Here is an 18,465-nt window from a genome sequence, read left to right as displayed (position 1 = left end):
CTGGTCACTCTGACAGACTCCACTTTTCCCAGTGCATACTTCACCATTTTCAACACCTCAAACAGGTTTCCCACATATTCATCCTTAGTCAACAAACGCATCCCAACAAGAAGCGATTCATTATCATTCATACACGTATCCTCCACTCCAATTTTAGACCCTTTCCTTTTTGTTCCAGTTTTCGCTACTACTATTGTCCATTCAGAACATTCATCTTCACCAACTTTGCTCGACGTGCTGCTTGATTCGAACTCAGCATCCACTTCTGCCATATTTTTCCTAAACCGTGCAAAGCACACTGGGAGATTTTCTCTCATTGAAGCTGTGTGAGTCAAGATCACATGGTTGAGAGTGAAGCCAAAGCAAGAAAGGGCATGAAAATTGTAGTAACCTGACTACCCATTAAACTAAAAACTTAAATTAATAGCCGGGCATTTATTTGCTTAAATCACTGAACACAACAGGTGCTTATTAGAGACAGGCTTCTATTTGAGCCAGGCTTCTATTTCCTTAATGCACACAGCTTTTGCTCATTTGCATAGTTAAAGAGTGTGCCCTAAAAAACAACTAATCCCTTTGAAAACGGCATAATGTGGCATCGATATGAGTCAGAAACATTCATTCTATTGTCAAAACTGAACACAAAGTGTAAATAGGATCATTTTGGTAATAAAGTCAGTCTTGTCTAAAATTGAGTTTGGAACCTCAGTGCGTCACAACGAGTAAATGTAGGTTGGTTTTGGATTACAATTATGTCAACAAATCATGCCCCCTTTTGCCAAGCTCCACGTGCAAATCGCCCCTCCGCCCACTTCCCTTCATTGAATGGGGCTCTGTTGTTTCATTGTTGTTTCATCCAACCAATGTGTTCTGAGCCATTTGAGACTGAAAAGCCCTATACAGATTCACCATGCAATGCATGCTTCCAGCATGATGCACAGCCAACATCTATGGTTTGCATGACCTGCCGAAGGACCCTATCATGCGGGATAGGTGGTCGGAGTTCGTTGGTCCCCAGTAGTGGTGAGAATACCAATAGCTAGACCATAGACTGCTTGTTATGTACAGTGCCTTCGGAAAGTATTCAGACCACCATTTTTGTTTACGTTACAGCCTTATTCTGAAATTGATTAAATTGTTTTTTTCCCCCCTCATCAATCTACACACAATAAGCCATAATGACAAAGTGAAAACAGGTTTTTAGAAATGTTTGCAAATGTATTACAAATAAAAAACAGAAATACCTTATTTACATAAGTATTCAGCCCCTTTGCTATGAGACTCGAATTTGAGCTCAGGTGCATCCTGTTTCCATTGATCATCCTTGAGTTGTTTCTACAGCTTGATTGGAGTCCACCTGTGGTAAATTCAATTGATTGGACATGATTTGGAAAGGCACACACCTGTCTATATAACGTCCCACAGTGGACAGTTCATGTCAGTGCAAAAACCAAGCCATGAGGTCAAAGGAATTGTCCGTAGAGCTCCGAGACAGGATTGTGTCGAGGCACTGATCTGGGGTTCCAAAAAATTCCTGCAGCATTGAAGGTCCCCAAGAACACAGTGGCCTCCATCATTCTTAAATGGAAGAAGTTTGGAACCACCAAGACTCTTCCTAGAGCTGGCCACCCGGCCAAACTGAGCCATCGGGGGAGAAGGGCCTTGGTCAGGGAGGTGACCAAGAACCCAATGGTCACCTTGACAGAGCTCTAGAGATCCTCTGTGGAGATGGGAGAACCTTCCAGAAGGACAACCATCTCTGCAGCACTCTACCAATCAGGCCTTTATGGTAGAGGCCAGACGGAAGCAACTCCTCGCTAAAAGGCACATGACAGCCCGCTTGGAGTTTTCCAAAAGGCACCTAAAGGACTCCGACCATGAGAAACAAGATTGTCTGATGAAACCAAGATTGAACTCTTTGGCCTGAATGCCAAGCATCACATCTGGAGTAAACCTGTCACCATCCCTACGGTGAAGCATGGTGGTGGCAGCGTCATGCTGTGGGGATGTTTTCAGCGGCAGGGACTGGGAGACTATTCAGGATCAAGGGAAAGATTAATGAAGCAAAGTGCAGAGAGTTCCTTGATGAAAACCTGCTCAGGACCTCAGACTGGGGCGAAGGTTCACCTTCCAACAGGACCACGACCCAAATCACACAGCCAAGACAACGCAGGAGTGGCTTCGGGACAAGTCTCTGAATGTCCTTGATTGGCCCAGCCAGAGCGCGGACTTGAACCCGATCAAACATCTCTGGAGAGACCTGAAAATAGCTGTGCAGCGACGCTCCCCATCCAACCTGACAGAGCTTGAGAGGATCTGCAGAGAAGAATGGGAGAAACTCCCCAAATACTGGTGGGCCACGTTTGTAGCGTCATACCCAAGACGACTTGAGGCTGTAATCGCTGCCAAAGGTGCTTCAACAAAGTGCTGAGTAAAGGGTCTGAATACTTATGTAAATGTGAATCTTTTTTTTCCCCTTTATACATTTGCAAACATTTCTAAAAACCTGTTTTTGCTTTGTCATTATGGGGTATTGTGTGTAGATTGAGGGGAAAAAAGAATTTAATCAATTTAAGAATAAGGCTGTAACGTAACAAAATGTGGAAGAAGTCAAGGGTATGAAAAATGTATGCACTCACTAAAAAACTGTAAGTCGCTCTGGATAAGAGCGTCTGCTAAAAGACTAAAATGTAAAATGTAAGGGGTCTGAATACTTTCCGAATGCACTGTATCTGGTTACAGTGCCTTCAGAAAACATTCATACCCCTCGACTTATTTCATATTGAACCAGGATTTCCTCTAGGATTGTGCCTTATATTTATAGCTGTATTCTGTTTATTTTTATCCAAAAAAAAACTCTCTAGTCCTTGCCGACGACAAGGATACCCATAAAATGATGTAGCCACCACCATGCTTGAAAATATGATGAATGGTACTCAGTGATGGGTTGTGTTGGATTTGCCCGAAACATAACATTCTGTATTCAGGGCATAAAGTAAATTTCTTTGCCACATTTTTAGCAGTTTTACTTTAGTGCCTTGTTGCAAACAGGATACATGTTTTGGAAACTTTTCACTCTGTAATTTAGGTTAGTATTGTAGAGTAACTACAATGTTGTTGATCCATCCTCAGTTTTCTCATATCACAACCATTAAACTCAATAATTGTTTTTAAATCACCATTGGCCTCATGGTGAACTCCCTGAGCAGTTTCCTTCCTCTCCGGCAACTGAGTTAGGAAGGACGCCTCTATCTTTGTAGTGACTGGGTGTATTGATTCACTATCCAAAGGGTAATTAATAACTTCACCACGCTCAACGGGATATTCAGCGTCTGATTTTTTTATTTTTAGACATCTACCAATTGGCGCCCTTCTTTGTGAGGCATTGAAAAACCTCCCTGGTCTTTGTGGTTGAATCTGTGCTTGAAATTCACTACTCGATTGAGGGACCTTACAGATAATTATATGTGTGGTACAGAGATTGAGTAGCCATTCAAAAATCATGATAACCACTATTATTGAACACTGAATGAGTCCATGCAACTTCTTATGTGATTTGTTAAGCACATTTTTACTCCTGATCTTATTTCGGCTTGCCATAACAAAGGGGTTGAATACTTATTGACTCAAGATATTTCATTTTTTTTATTAATTTAAAAAATGTTCTACAAACAGAATTGCACTTTGACATTATGGGCTATTGTGTGAAGTTCAGAGACACAACATGTTATTTAATAAATTTTTAATTCAGGCTGTAACACAACAAAATGTGGAAAAAGTAAAGGGGTGGGAATACTTTCTGAAGGCACTGTATGTATATTTTGATAACCATTATCACTATCATCGCTAGCATAGCTGACGTTAGCTAGCTAGCTACATAACTAGGTAGCTACCTAGGTGGCTAATGTTAGCCTACCTCAAAACAACTCGGATTTGGCTTGGAAACACGATAACATAAAAAAAAAAGGCAAATAATAAGTAGGAAAACCTTTTGTCATAAGATGTGATGTCGCCAGATTAACTTTAGATGCAGTATAACTTCAGCCAGGTAACTAAGATTGAGGGGACCACCATATTTTAGCTAGCTGACATTAGCATTGCTAGCTATGTTTTACTAACTTTTCTAGTAACATTAATGTCAACATTGCCATCACTCTAAAGTAAATTTGACGACATCATAATATGGCAAAGCTATTTCCTACTTATTATTTGCCTACTTTAGCAATGCCATCGTGGTATTTCCATGCCACTCTAAATTAGTGTAATTTAGATGAAACAATCACATTAGCCTCCGAGGTGCAACCTATGTCTAGGGCACAAATAAATATTGGATGCAGCTATGGTGGAACTAGCTAACTCATGTCTGACTACAACAGTGTACTAACTATCAGCAACAAATTCAAACCAACACAGGGCAAAAGCAAAACATGTCACAGTTGGTTGCATAGTGTAACGGCGTCACCGGCCTGAATCTAATCCAATCTGGAGCCAGTCAGTCTACATCTGTAAAGCCTAGAATTAGCTTCCAAACGAGATTACATTATTTCTCAAGCTATGTTTATAATTGAGGGATGATGATAATTGTTGATCCTGTTTTTCTGTTAGACAAAGTGCACAATTGGGTGCCAGAGTGATCCCCTGTTCATGAGCGGATGCCGGGACCTGCCAGAAGATGCAAAGGTGGTAATCATAACAAGTCCAGCAATGTGATTGCAATGGTTTAGCGACCTCCAAAAATAATTTAATTTACTATTCACTTGCTATTTTCACAGCTTGTCAGGCAAGACCTTAGAATAAAAGTGTGTCATGCGACACAAGTACCCTTGTGACAATTCCTCCTTTGTTGCCATTCCTCCTTTGTTGCCAGAGTCTCCCTCGGCTTTCTATGAAAAAGACACGCCATCATGAGGCCTCTGATAGTGACCCAAGTTCCTGCCCTGATGGCAAAGAAGGCTTAATCAACAACGACCGGTTATGTGAAATGTGAAAAGTTGTATTCAAAAGTACCCGGCCTGATAAAATAGTAGGCTAATTCCCCAGCCAAGCAGATGCAACTAGTAGAGTCAATATGGCTGTTAAGTGCATTAGCAAAAAGCTTTGTCCTTTATATAGAAGAAAATGCAATTTACCACTTGACTGTCTATTATATCACCCTGTCAATAGGCCCTCCCAGTCAACACCACCTCATAAGATTGCCTGCTGCAGTTGTTCAAGAGATGTCCAGTTTGCAGCCGAACATGCAGCATAGAGAAGACCTGCAAAGGGCCCTCATCAGCATTTCGCAGACCTGCCCTCACTGTGAGCATTCCTATGAATGGAACAGTCAGCTACACTATATATACGAAAGTATATTGACTACCCTTCAAATTAGTGGATTTGGCTATTTCAGCCACATATGTTGCTGACAGGTGTATAAAATCAAGCACACCGCCATGCAATCTCCATAGACAAACATTGGCGGTAGAATGGCCTTACTGAAGAGCTCAGTGAGTTTCAACGTGGCACGTCATAGGATGCCACCTGTCCAACAAGTCACCTTTCCAACTACTCAATTTCTGCCCTGCTAGAGCTTCCCCGGTTAACTGTAAGTGCTGTTATTGTGAAGTGGAAACGTCTAGGAGCAACAACGGCTCAGCCGCAAAGCGGTAGGCCACACAAGCTCACAAAACAGGACTGCCAAGTGCTGAAGCAAGTAGCATGTAAAAATGGTCTGTCCTCGGTTGCAACACTCACTACCGAGTTCCAAACTGCCTCTGGAAGCAACGTCAGCACAAGAACTGCTCGTCGGGAGCTTCATGAAATGGGTTTCCATGGCCGAGCAGCCACACACAAGCCTAAGATCACCATGGGCAATACCAAGCGTCGGCTGGAATAGTGTAAAGCTCGCCGCCATTGGACTCTGGAGCAGTGGAAACGCGTTCTCTGGAGTGATGAATCACGCTTCACCATCTGGCAGTCCAACAGACGAATATGGGCTTGGTGGATGCCAGGAGAACGCTACCTGCCCGAATGCATAGTGCCAACTGTAACGTTTGGTGGAGGAGGAATAATGGTCTGGGGCTGTTTTTCATGGTTCGGGCTACCCCCTTAGTTCCATTGAAGGGAAATCTTAATGCTACAGCATACAATGACATTCTAGACGATTCTGTGCTTCCAACTTTGTGGCAACAGTTTGGGGAAGGCCCTTTTTCCTGTTTTAGCAAAACAATGCCCCTGTGCACAAAGCGAGGTCCATACAGAAATGGTTTGTCGAGATCGGTGTGGAAGAACTTGACTGGCATGCACAAAGCCATAACCTCAACCCCATCGAACACCTTTGGGATGAATTGGAACGCCGACTGCGAGCAAGGCCAATTCGCCCAAATCACCCATCAGTGCCCGACCTCACTAATGTTCTTGTGGCTGAATGGAAGCAAGTCCCTGCAGCAATGATCCAACATCTAGTGGAGGCTGTTACAGAAGCAAAGGGTGGACCAACTCCATATTAACCCCATGATTTTGGAATGAGATGTTCGACAAGCAGGCGTCCACATACTTTTGGTCATGTGGTTTACATGTTGGCAAGTATCCGGCCAGCAACGTTCACCTGTCAGTGGGAACAGCTTTCACAGGCTCATCATTTGTACAAATACAGAAGGTAACCCACTTCATTATTTTGATACATTTGATAACCCAATTGTGAAACAATTTATGTAAACTGACATTATTCTCTATTTCTTAGGTGCATATAATGTCCAGGGCATAACCTAGCCTGGTGGAAGCAGCCTGATCGCTGTGTTCACCATTCTATTTCACTTCACAATTTATGATATCTGAAGTGAAATAGAAAGGTGAACGCAGAGATAAGGTTGGTTCCACCAGGCTAATCATAACCACCATTGATAATGTAATCAGTGCTCTGTGTGTGAGTGAGTGTGTCTTTGTGTGTGACCGACCAGTGTCTTTGATGAGCGGCCAGGAGCTGATCTACGCTGCTATGCACATCAATGGTGCTCTGGCAAAGACCTCACCTCTTGCCTGCTCACCAACTGTTGTCGATGGGGAGAACAGAATTAGTTATGTTTAGTCTGACTTGTTAAAACTTCAACATAGTATATGTTTGTGTGTCAGATATCACTTATCCCTAACTGCCATTGGTAATAGAACAGTGACGGTGTGTATGTCTATGTGTTCACAGATGCATGAGATGCAGAGAGACCTGGCACTCAAACACATCCACTCAACACATTCACAATGAGGTGATTACTAATAGTACAGTACAGCACAAATGTCCAGTAATAGCAACACCCTTTTCATTCCATGTGTCACTGCTGAAGTCTGGCTCAACTCTGCCTATTTCTACAGATGGACTGGAGGTGCTTCTGCCAGATGGCAACCTCAGTCGTTTGATGGAGAGACCATAATTGGGTAGGATTAATCTGACCTGTGTCGTAGAAATTCTAACCAAGTGGGAGAGACAGTGATTTCTTCAAACGATTAATCTTTATTTAATTATTGCGATAATGGAGCTGGTCAACAAACCACACGTAGGTGATTCATTGAGAGCCCGACAAAACAGAGAACGCAAGGGGTTTATATAGAAACCCCCAAACTGCTTAGTCAATGTTGATTTCGCCCTTCCCTGGCGCACCTGGGCTCAACAATCACTTTGTGTCAACCTTGTGGTTGAGTGCACCGGGTGTGGTTTACCCCACCCTGGCTTAGTTTCTCAGGAAGAGGATGCTTTTTTATTTTGTTTATTTTTATTTAACCTTTATTTAACCAGTTAAGCCAGTTGAGAACAAGTTCTCATTTACAACTGCGACCTGGCCAAGATAAAGCAAAGTAGTGCGATAAAAACAACAACAACACAGAGTTACATATGGAATAAACAAAACGTACAGTCAATAACACAATAGAAAATCAATATACAGTGTGTGCAAATGTAGTAAGTTATGGAGGTAAGACAATAAATAGGCCATAGCGCAAAATAATTACACTGGAGTGATAGATGTGCAGAAGATGATGAGCAAATAGAGATACTGGGGTGCAAATGAGCTGTCACAAGAATTTCTATCTCTAATTAATCAAACTTAATGCTCTGAATAATTCCCAGAGGGTGTAAGGCTCTGGTTTAATCATGAATTAAACAAAGGTCCACAACCGGCAAGAATGATCTGTATGTTTAATCATGGAGAGCTCTGCCTCCAAAAAACACATATACAGCTTTTATACCACTTCACACAAAGGCACTTTGCTCTGCCCACCTTTAGGAGGCCTTTAACCAGTTTCTCAGTCCCCTTCATCCTGGAATGTTTATCTCAGCAGTTTCTAACTCACCCCCTCTGTTAGTGGGTTTATAATGATAACCCTAACACAGTTCACACAGTCATCATCAGTATTGGGGTTAACAATTTTAGTCATAATCATAATTCCTCTATCATGAGCAAAATAAATATCAATGTAAATAACAATATGGGGATGAGGTAGTTGGGTGGGCTAATTACAGATGGGCGGTGTACAGGTGCAGTGATCGGTAAGCTGCTCTGACAACTGATGCTTAAAGTTAGTGAGGGAGATAAGTGTCTCCAGCTTCAGAGATTTTTGCAGTTCGTTCCAGTCATTTGCAGCAGAGAACTGGAAGGAATGGCGGCCAAAGGAGGTGTTGGCTTTGGGGATGACCAGTGAGATATACCTGCTGGAACGCATACTACGGGTGGGTGTTGCTATGGTGACCAATGATCTACGATAAGGCGGGGATTTGCCTAGAAGTGATTTATAGATGACCTGGAGCCAGTGGATTTGGCGACGAATATGTAGTGAGGAACAGCCAACGAGAGCGTACAGGTCACAATGGTGGGTAGTATATGGGGCTTTGGTGAAAAAACGGATGGCACTGTGATAGACTACATCCAATTTGCTGAGTAGAGTGTTGGAAGCTATTTTGTAAATGACATCGCCGAAGTCAACGATCGGTAGGATAGTCAGTTTTACGAGGGCATGTTTGGCAGCATGAGTGAAGGAGGCTTTGTTGCGAAATAGGAAGCCGATTCTAGATTTAACTTTGGATTGGAGATGCTTAATGTGAGTCTGGAAGGAGAGTTTACGGTCTAACCAGACAATTAGGTATTTGTAGTTGTCCACATATTCTAAGTCAGACCCGCCGAGAGTAGTGATTCTAGTCGGAAGGCGGGTGCAAGCAGCGTTCGATTGAAGAGCATGCATTTAGTTTTACTAGCATTTAAGAGCAGTTGGAGGCCACAGAAGGAGTGTTGTATGGCATTGAAGATTGTTTGGAGGTTTGTTAACACAGTGTCCAATGAAGGGCCAGATGTATACAAAATGGTGTTGTCTGCGTAGAGGTGGATCTGAGAGTTACCAGCAGCAAGAGCGACATCATTGATATACACAGAGAATAGAGTCGGCCCGAGAATTGAACCCTGTGGCACCCCCATAGAGACTGCCAGAGGTCCAGACAACAGGCCCTCCAATTTGACACATTGAACTCTATCTGAGAAGTAGTTGGTAAACCAGGCGAGGCAGTCATTTGAGAAACCAAGGCTATTTAGTCTGCCAATAAGAATGCAGTGATTGACAGAGTCAAAAGCCTTGGCCAGGTCGATGAAGAGGGCTGCACAGTACTGTCTTTTATCGATTGCGGTTATTATATTGTTTAGGACCTTGAGCGGGGCTGAGGTGCACCCATGACCAGCTCGGAAACCACATTGCATAGCGGAGAAAGTACGGTGGGATTCGAAATGGGCGGTGATCTGTTTGTTAACTTGGCTTTCAAATACTTTCGAAAGGCAGGGCAGGATGGATATACAGTTGAAGTTGGAAGTTTACATACACCTTAGCCAAATACATTTAAACTCAGTTTTTCACAATTACTGACATTTAATCATAGTACAAATTCCCTGTCTTAGGTCAGTTAGGATCACCACTTTATTTTAAGAATGTGAAATGTCAGAGTAATAGTAGAGAGAATGATTTATTTCAGCTTTTATTTCTTTCATCACATTACCAGTGGATCAGAAGTTTACATACACTCAATTAGTATTTGGTAGCATTGCCTTTAAATTGTTTAACTTGGGTCAAACGTTTCGGGTAGCCTTCCACAGGCTTCCCACAATAAGTTGGGTGAATTTTGGCCCATTCCTCCTGACAGAGCTGGTGTAACTGAGTCAGGTTTGTAGGCCTCCTTGCTCGCACATGCTTTTTCAGTTCTGCCCACAAATGTTCTATAGGATTGAGGTCAGGGCTTAGTGATGGCCACTCCAATACCTTGACTTTGTTGACCTTAAGCCATTTTGTCACAACTTTGGAAGCAGTGGCTTCTTCCTTGCTGAGCGGCCTTTCAGGTTATGTCAATATAGGACTCGTTTTACTGTTGATATAGATACTTTTGTACCTGTTTCCTCCAGCATCTTCACAAGGTCCTTTGCTGTTGTACTGTGATTGATTTGCACTTTTCGCACCAAAGTATGTTCATTTCTAGGAGACAGAACGCGTCTCCTTCCTGAGCCGTAGGCTGTGTGGTCCCATGGTGTTTATACTTGCGTACTATTGTTTGTACAGATGAACGTGGTACCTTCAGGCGTTTGGAAATTGCTCCGAAGGATGAACCAGACTTGTGGAGGTCTACAATTCTTTTTCTGAGGTCTTGGCTGATTTCTTTTGATTTTCCCATGATGTCAAGCAAAGAGGCACAATTACTTGTGTCATGCACAAAGTATGTCCTAACTGACTTGCCAAAACTATAGTTTGTTAACAAGAAATTTGTGGAGTGGTTGAAAAACGAGTTTTAATGACTCCAACCTAAGTGTGTGTAAACTTCCGACTTCAACTGTAGGTCTGTAACAGTTTGCATCTAGAGTGTCACCCCCTTTGAAGAGGGGGATGACCGCGGCAGCTTTCCAATCTCTGGGGATCTCAGACGATACGAAAGAGAGTTTGAACAGGCTAGTAATAGGGGTTGCGACAATTTAGGCGGCTAATTTTAGAAAGAAAGGGTCCAGATTGTCTAGCCCAGCTGATTTGTTGGGGTCCAGATTTAGCAGCTCTTTCAGGACATCAGCTATCTGAATTTGGGTGAAGGAGAAGCGGGGGGTGGGGGGCATGGGCAAGTTGCAGCGGAGGGTGCAGAGCTGGTGGCCGGGGTAGGGGTAGCCAGGTGGAAAGCATGGCCAGCCGTAGCAAAATGCTTGTAGAAATTACATTTACATTTACGTCATTTAGCAGACGCTCTTATCCAGAGCGACTTACAAATAGATTCTCGATTATCGTAGATTTATCGGTGGTGACAGTGTTTCCTAGATTCTCCATGGACTTTACAATGTCCCAAAACTTTTTGGAGTTAGTGCTACAGGATGCACATTTCTGTTTGAAAAAGCTTGCCTTTGCTTTCCTAACTGATTGTGTATATTGGTTCCTGACTTCCCTGAAAAGTTGCATATCGCGGGGGCTGTTCGAGGCTAATGCAGTACGCCACAGGATGTTTTTGTGCTGGTCAAGGGCAGTCAAGTCTGGGGTGAACCAGGGGCTATATCTGTTCTTAGTTCTGCATTTTTTGAATGGGGCATGCTTATTTAAGATGGAGAGGAAAGCACTTTTGAAGAACATCCAGGCATCCTCTACTGACGGAATGAGATCAATATCCATCCAGGATCCACGGGCCAGGTCAATTAGGAAGGCCTGCTCGCTAAAGTGTTTTAGGGAGCGTTTGACAGTGATAAGGGGTGGTCGTTTGACCGTGGACCCATTACAGACACAGGCAATGAGGCAGTGATCGCTGAGATCCTGGTTGAAGACAGCGGAGGTGTATTTAGAGGGTAAATTAGTCAGGATGATAACTATGAGGGTGCCCATGTTTACAGAATTAGGGTTGTACCTGGTAAATTCCTTGATAATTTGTGTGAGATTGAGGGCATCTAGTTTAGATTGTAGGACGGCCAGGGTTTTAAGCATATCCCAGTTTAGGTCACCAAGCAGTACGAACTCTGAGGATAGATGGGGGGCAAGCAATTCACATATTTTCTAATTTTTTTTTTTTACCTTTATTTAACCAGGTAAGCCAGTTGAGAACAAGTTCTCATTTACAACTGCGACCTGGCCAAGATAAAGCAAAGCAGTGCGATAAAAACAACACAGAGTTACATATGGGGTAAAAAAACATAAAGTCAAAAATACAACAGAAAATATATATACAGTGTGTGCAAATGTAGCAAGTTATGGAGGTAAGGCAATAAATAGGCTATAGTGCAAAATAATTACAATAGTATTAACACTGGAATGCTAGATGTGCAAGAGATTATGTGCAAATAGAGATACTGGGGTGCAAAAGAGCAAAATAAATAACAATATAGGGATGAGGTAGTTGGGTGGGCTAATTTCAAATGGGCTGTGTACAGGTGCAGTGATCGGTAAGGGGCTCTGACAACTGATGCTTAAAGTTAGTGAGGGAGATAAGAGTCTCCAGCTTCAGAGATTTTTGCAATTCGTTCCAGTCATTGGCAGCAGAGAACTGGAAGGAATGGCGGCCAAAGGAGGTGTTGGCTTTGGGAATGACCAGTGAGATGTACCTGCTGGAGCGCAGACTACGGGTGGGTGCTGCTATGGTGACCAATGAGCTAAGATAAGGCGGGGATTTGCCTAGCAGTGATTTATAGATGGCCTGGAGCCAGTGGGTTTGACGACGAACATGTAGTGAGGACCAGCCAACAAGAGCGTACAGGTCACAGTGGTGGGTAGTGTATGGGGCTTTGGAGACAAAACGGATGGCACTGTGATAGACTACATCCAATTTGCTGAGTAGAGTGTTGGAGGCTATTTTGTAAATGACATCGCCGAAGTCAAGGATCGGTAGGATAGTCCGTTTTACGAGGGCATGTTTGGCAGCATGAGTGAAGGAGGCTTTGTTGCGAAATAGGAAGCCGATTCTAGATTTAACTTTGGATTGGAGATTCTTTATGTGAGTCTGGAAGGAGAGTTTACAGTCTAACCAGACACCTAGGTATTTGTAGTTGTCCACATACTCTAGGTCAGACCCGTCGAGAGTGGTGATTCTAGTCGGGTGGGCGGGTGCCAGCAGCGTTCGATTGAAAAGCATGCATTTAGTTTTACTAGTGTTTAAGAGCAGTTGGAGGCTACTGAAGGAGTGTTGTATGGCATTGAAGCTCATTTGGAGGTTTGTTAACACAGTGTCCAATGAAGGGACAGATGTATACAAAATGGTGTCATCTGCGGAGACGGTGGATCTGAGAGTCACCAGCAGCAAGAGCGACATCATTGATATACACGGAGAAAAGTGTCGGCCCAAGAATTGAACCCTGTGGCACCCCCATAGAGACTGCCATAGGTCCAGACAACAGGCAATATGGTGTCCAGGGCACAACTGGGGGCTGAGGGGGATCTGTAGCAAGCGGCAACAGTGAGATACTTATTTCTGGAAAGGTGGATTTTTTGAAGTAGAAGCTCAAACTGTTTGGGCACAGACCAGGATAGTATGATAGAGCTCTGCAGGCTATATCTGCAGTAGATTGTAACTCCGCCCCCTTTGGCAGTTCTATCTAGACGGAAAATGTTGTAGTTCGGAATGAACATTTCTGAATTTTTGTTGGCCTTCCTAAGCCAAGATTCAGACACTGCTAGAACATCAGGGTAAGCAGAGTGTGCTAACGCAGTGAATAACTCAAACTTGGGGAGGAGACATCTGATGTTAACATGCAAGAAACCAAGGCTTTTACGGTTACAGAAGTCAACAAATGATAGCGCCTGGGGGGTAGGAGAGATACTGGGGGCTACAGGGCCTGGGTTAACCTCTACATCACCAGAGGAACAGAGGAGGAAACGAATAAGGATACAGCTAAAGGCTTTAAGAACTGGTCTTCTAGTGCGTTGGGTACAGAGAAAAGGGGCAGATTTCCAGGCGTTGTAGAATAGATTCAGGGCATTATGTACAGACAAGGATATGGAAGGATATGAGTACAGTGGAGGTACACCTAAGCATTGGGTAACTATGAAAGAGATAGCATCACTGGAGGTACCGATTGAGCCGGTCTCTGCGTGTATGGGGGGTGGGACAAAGGAGCTCTCTGAGGCTGGTTTAGCTGAACTTGGGGCTCTACAGTGAAATTGTATAATAAGAACTAACCCAAACAGCAATAGGCTTGGCATTTTGACATGGGAGAGAGGCATAACGCAATCACAGGTGTTATTCGAGAGGGCTAAGGCAACAACTGGTAATGTTGACGAAAGTTTGGGCTGAGGCTAAACAGATAAACAGGATGGGGTTCCGTGTAAAGGAACAGTCCAGCAGGCATTAGCTGTGTAGTTGAGTGATCATAAGGTCCAGTGAACAGCACTAAGTAAGTCCGGGAGCAGATCGTAGGCTGCTAAAGCACAGGTGAGCAGGAGGCACGGCTGTTGATTGCGCGTGCTATTGGGCCGGGGCTAGCAGATGGATCTTTATGGTCGTCGCAACGGGAAGCCTGTTGAAACCACATCAGACGATTACGTCGGCAGACCAGCCATGATGGATCGGTGGGGCTCCGTGTCGACACTAGGAGGTCCCGTCCGGTTGACAGAGAGGTAGATAGCCGGGAGATGGGCCTGTGCAGACTGGCCGATAATTGTCCAGGCTAGAGCTGGCTGGTAGGTAGTGCAGGCCACGGACAGTTGTGAAGACCGCTAATGGTGGCTAATAGCAAGTAGCTAGTTAGCTGGCTAGCTGGCTAGTTTCAGCCGTAGCTTCTTGATAAAAATAAAGAAATAATAGATTCCGTTCCATTTTGGGTGAGGTGTGTTGCAGGAAAAGTATATTTAGTTAAAGGATGGAAAGTGAGAAAGAGAAATATATAAGAATAAAAGACAAAAAACTAAAAAAACTGGCTATTTACACGAGGACACAACACAATACACGACCGCACTACTACGTAATCTTGGATATCTTAGAACAATAACAAGTCTGTTTCTGCTCCTTGAGCTATCTATGGTTGCCAGATGTGTCCTTGGCTGTACGCTCAGAATGGCTGTGGGGAGTGAAAGTGGGAGAGAGGAACCAACCCTGAGGCAGGGGAAGTGGTGAAACTATCTTGTAGTTTCACCCCTCCATATGTGCAAAGCAACATGCCTTCTTTATTCCTTTAAGCAGAGAGCTCTTTACCATTACTAAGCTCCTATACTAAATCAAATAAAATCAAATCAAATTTTATTTGCCACATGCGCCGAATACAACAGGTGTAGACATTACCGTGAAATGCTTACTTACAGCCCGTAACCAACAATGCATTACTTTTTTTTATAAAAAAGTAAAATAAAACAACAACAAAAAAAAGTGTTGAGAAGTAAAATAAAATAACAGTAGGGAGGCTATATACGGGGGGGGGGGGGGGGGGGGGGGGGGTACCGGTGTAGAGTCAATGTGCGGGGGCACCGGCTAGTTGAGGTAGTTGAGGTAATATGTATATGTGGGTAGAGTTAAAGTGACTATGCATAAATAATTAACAGAGTAGCAGCAGCATAAAAAGATGGGGTGGGGGTAGCCATGATTAGCTGTTCAGGAGTCTTATGGCTTGGGGGTAGAAGCTGTTGAGAAGCCTTTTGGACCTAGACTTGGCGCTCCGGTACTTCTTGCCGTGCGGTAGCAGAGAGAACAGTCTATGACTAGGGTGGCTGGAGTCTTTGACAATTTTGAGGGCCTTCCTCTGACACCGCCTGGTATAGAGGTCCTGGATGGCAGGAAGCTTGGCCCCAGTGATGTACTGGGCCGTACGCACTACCCTCTGAAGTGCCTTGCGGTCGAAGGCCGAGCAGTTGCCATACCAGGCGGTGATGCAACCAGTCAGGATGCTCTCGCGCTGCCTGGCCATGCAGTCATGGGTGAACAGGGAGTACAGGAGGGGACTGAGCACACACCCCTGAGGGGCCCCCTTGTTGAGGATCAGCGTGGCAGATGTGTTGTTACCTACCCTTACCACCTGGGGGCGGCCTGTCAGGAAGTCCAGGATCCAGTTGCAGAGGGAGGTGTTTAGTCCCAGGATCCTTAGCTTAGTGATGAGCTTTGAGGGCAATATGGTGTTGAACGCTGAGCTGTAGTCAATGAATAGCATTCTCACATAGGTGTTCCTCTTGTCCTGGTGGGAAAGGGCCGTGTGGAGTGCAATAGAGGTTGCATCATCTGTGGATCTGTTGGGGCGGTATGCAAATTGGAGTGGGTCTAGGGTTTCTGGGATAATGGTGTTGATGTGAGCCATGACCAGCCTTTCAAAGCACTTCATGGCTACAGACGTCAGTGCTACGGGTCGGTAGTCATTTAGGCAGGTTATCTTAGTGTCCTTGGGCACAGGGACTATGGTGGTCTGCTTGAAACATGTTGGTATTACAGACTCAGTCAGGGACATGTTGAAAATGTCAGTGAAGACACTTGCCAGTTGGTCAGCACATGCTCGGAGTACACGTCCTGGTAATCCGTCTGACCCTGCAGCCTTGTGAATGTTAACCTGCTTAAAAGTCTTACTCACATCGACTACGGAGAGCGTGATCACACAGTCATCCAGAACAGCTGGTGCTCTCATGCATGTTTCAGTGTTGCTTGCCTCGAAGCGAGCATAGAAGTGGTTTAGCTCGTCTGGTAGGCTTGTGTCACTGGGAAGCTCGCGGCTGTGCTTCCCTTTGTAGTCTGTAATAGTTTTCATGCCCTGCCACATCCGACAAGCATCAGAGCCGGTGTAGTACGATTCCATCTTAGTCCTGTATTGACTCTTTGCCTGTTTGATGGTTCGTCGGAGGGCATAGCGGGATTTCTTATAAGCGTCTGGGTTAGAGTCCCGCTCCTTAAAAGCGGCAGCTCTACCCTTTAGCTCAGTGCGGATGTTGCCTGTAATCCATTGCTTCTGGTTGGGGTATGTACGTACGGTCACTATGGGGACGACGTCATCGATGCCCTTATTGATGAAGCCAGTGACTGATGTGGTGTACTCCTCAATGCTATCTGAAGAATCCCAGAACATGTTCCAGTCTGTGCTAGCAAAACAGTCCTGTAGCTTAGCATCTGCGTCATCTGACCACTTTTTTATTAACCGAGTCACTGGTGTTTCCTGCTTTAGTTTTTGCTTATAAGCAGGAATCAGGAGGATAGAGTTATGGTCAGATTTGCCAAATGGATGGCGAGGGAGAGCTTTGTATGCGTCTCTGTGTGTGGAGTAAAGGTGGTCTAGAGTTTTTTTTTTCCTCTGGTTGCACATTTAACATGCTGGTAGAAATTAGGTAGAACGGATTTAAGTTTCCCTGCATTAAAGTCCCCGGCCACTAGGAGCGCTGCCTCTGGATGAGAGTTTTCCTGTTTAGTTATGGCCTTATACAGCTCGTTGAGTGCAATCTTAATGCCAGCATTGGTTTGTGGTGGTAAATAGACAGCTATGAAAAATATAGATGAAAACTCTCTTGGTAAATAGTGTGGTCTACAGCTTATCATAAGATACTCTACCTCAGGCGAGCAAAACCTCGAGACTTCCTTAGTATTTGATTTTGTGCACCAGCTGTTGTTTACAAAGTCCAGCATTCACATCCAGCAATAATTATTATTCTCCTCTTTGACTGTGCATTTTGTCAGTTCTTACTTTCGCCACTAGAGGGTTATTCTGGGGGTCTGTACTCTGTATTCCCGAAGTTGTTGACTGTTTTTGTGCTTGCCAGTTAGCTAGCAGTTCTCAGCTGTTAGCAGCCAATAGCTAGCTAGCAGTTTCTTACTGCCGATAAAAAACGGATGATTGACATATTTTTTTCCAGTCATTACTGAATTATTTAATGTAAGAAATAAAACATTAAACCTCAAAAGTAAATTAATGGTAATTAGTGGTAACCTCGTAAACAATTCATTTAGACCCGGCGTTTATTTGAAACAGAGGTTTATTTGCTGAAATGTGTGCCGTTGCCGGCTATTAAAAGGGACAGGTGGCTATTTGAGACTGCGTTTATTTGAAGTTTTACGGTATTCTAAATGTGTGTAGGCCTTATTATGAACAAAACTTGTTTATTGAATATGATTGAATATGCATAGTACTTATTATAGCCAGATGTTGGTTTTGCTATACTATGATGTCAGAGCCAATAATAGGCTAAGCTTGCAAGACATTTTATATTAGGGCTAGTAGCCTAATCTTAATAAAAATGTAACTATATAAAAATGAATTAGGGAAAATAAATAGTAAACTTTACACAAGTCACCTGTGCCTCATTGAGCTCCGATTGGTGGGGATGAGTTTAAGTAAGAAATGTTAACCCCTCCCCTGTTGTCAATTCATTCAGGGTCCTGTGTAGCCAAAGCCTAGCCCAATAAATCCCCCCGTTTGAAGCTGGTGGACCAAGTAAAAGGCTCAAGCACAATTCTCCGCCATGTTACGGGGAATTGGGATGTAGGGGAGATTTGTTTTGAATGCAGCCTAGCGCCACAGATAGAACAATGAGACAGATATTTCACCGGATGTA

The sequence above is a fragment of the Coregonus lavaretus genome (genome assembly GCF_964263955.1).
Source record: "Coregonus lavaretus genome assembly, chromosome: 21".
In the NCBI taxonomy this organism is placed as follows: Eukaryota; Metazoa; Chordata; class Actinopteri; order Salmoniformes; family Salmonidae; genus Coregonus; species Coregonus lavaretus.
The sequence above is the reverse complement of the archived record's forward strand: the minus strand, read 5'-3'. Positions refer to the sequence as shown.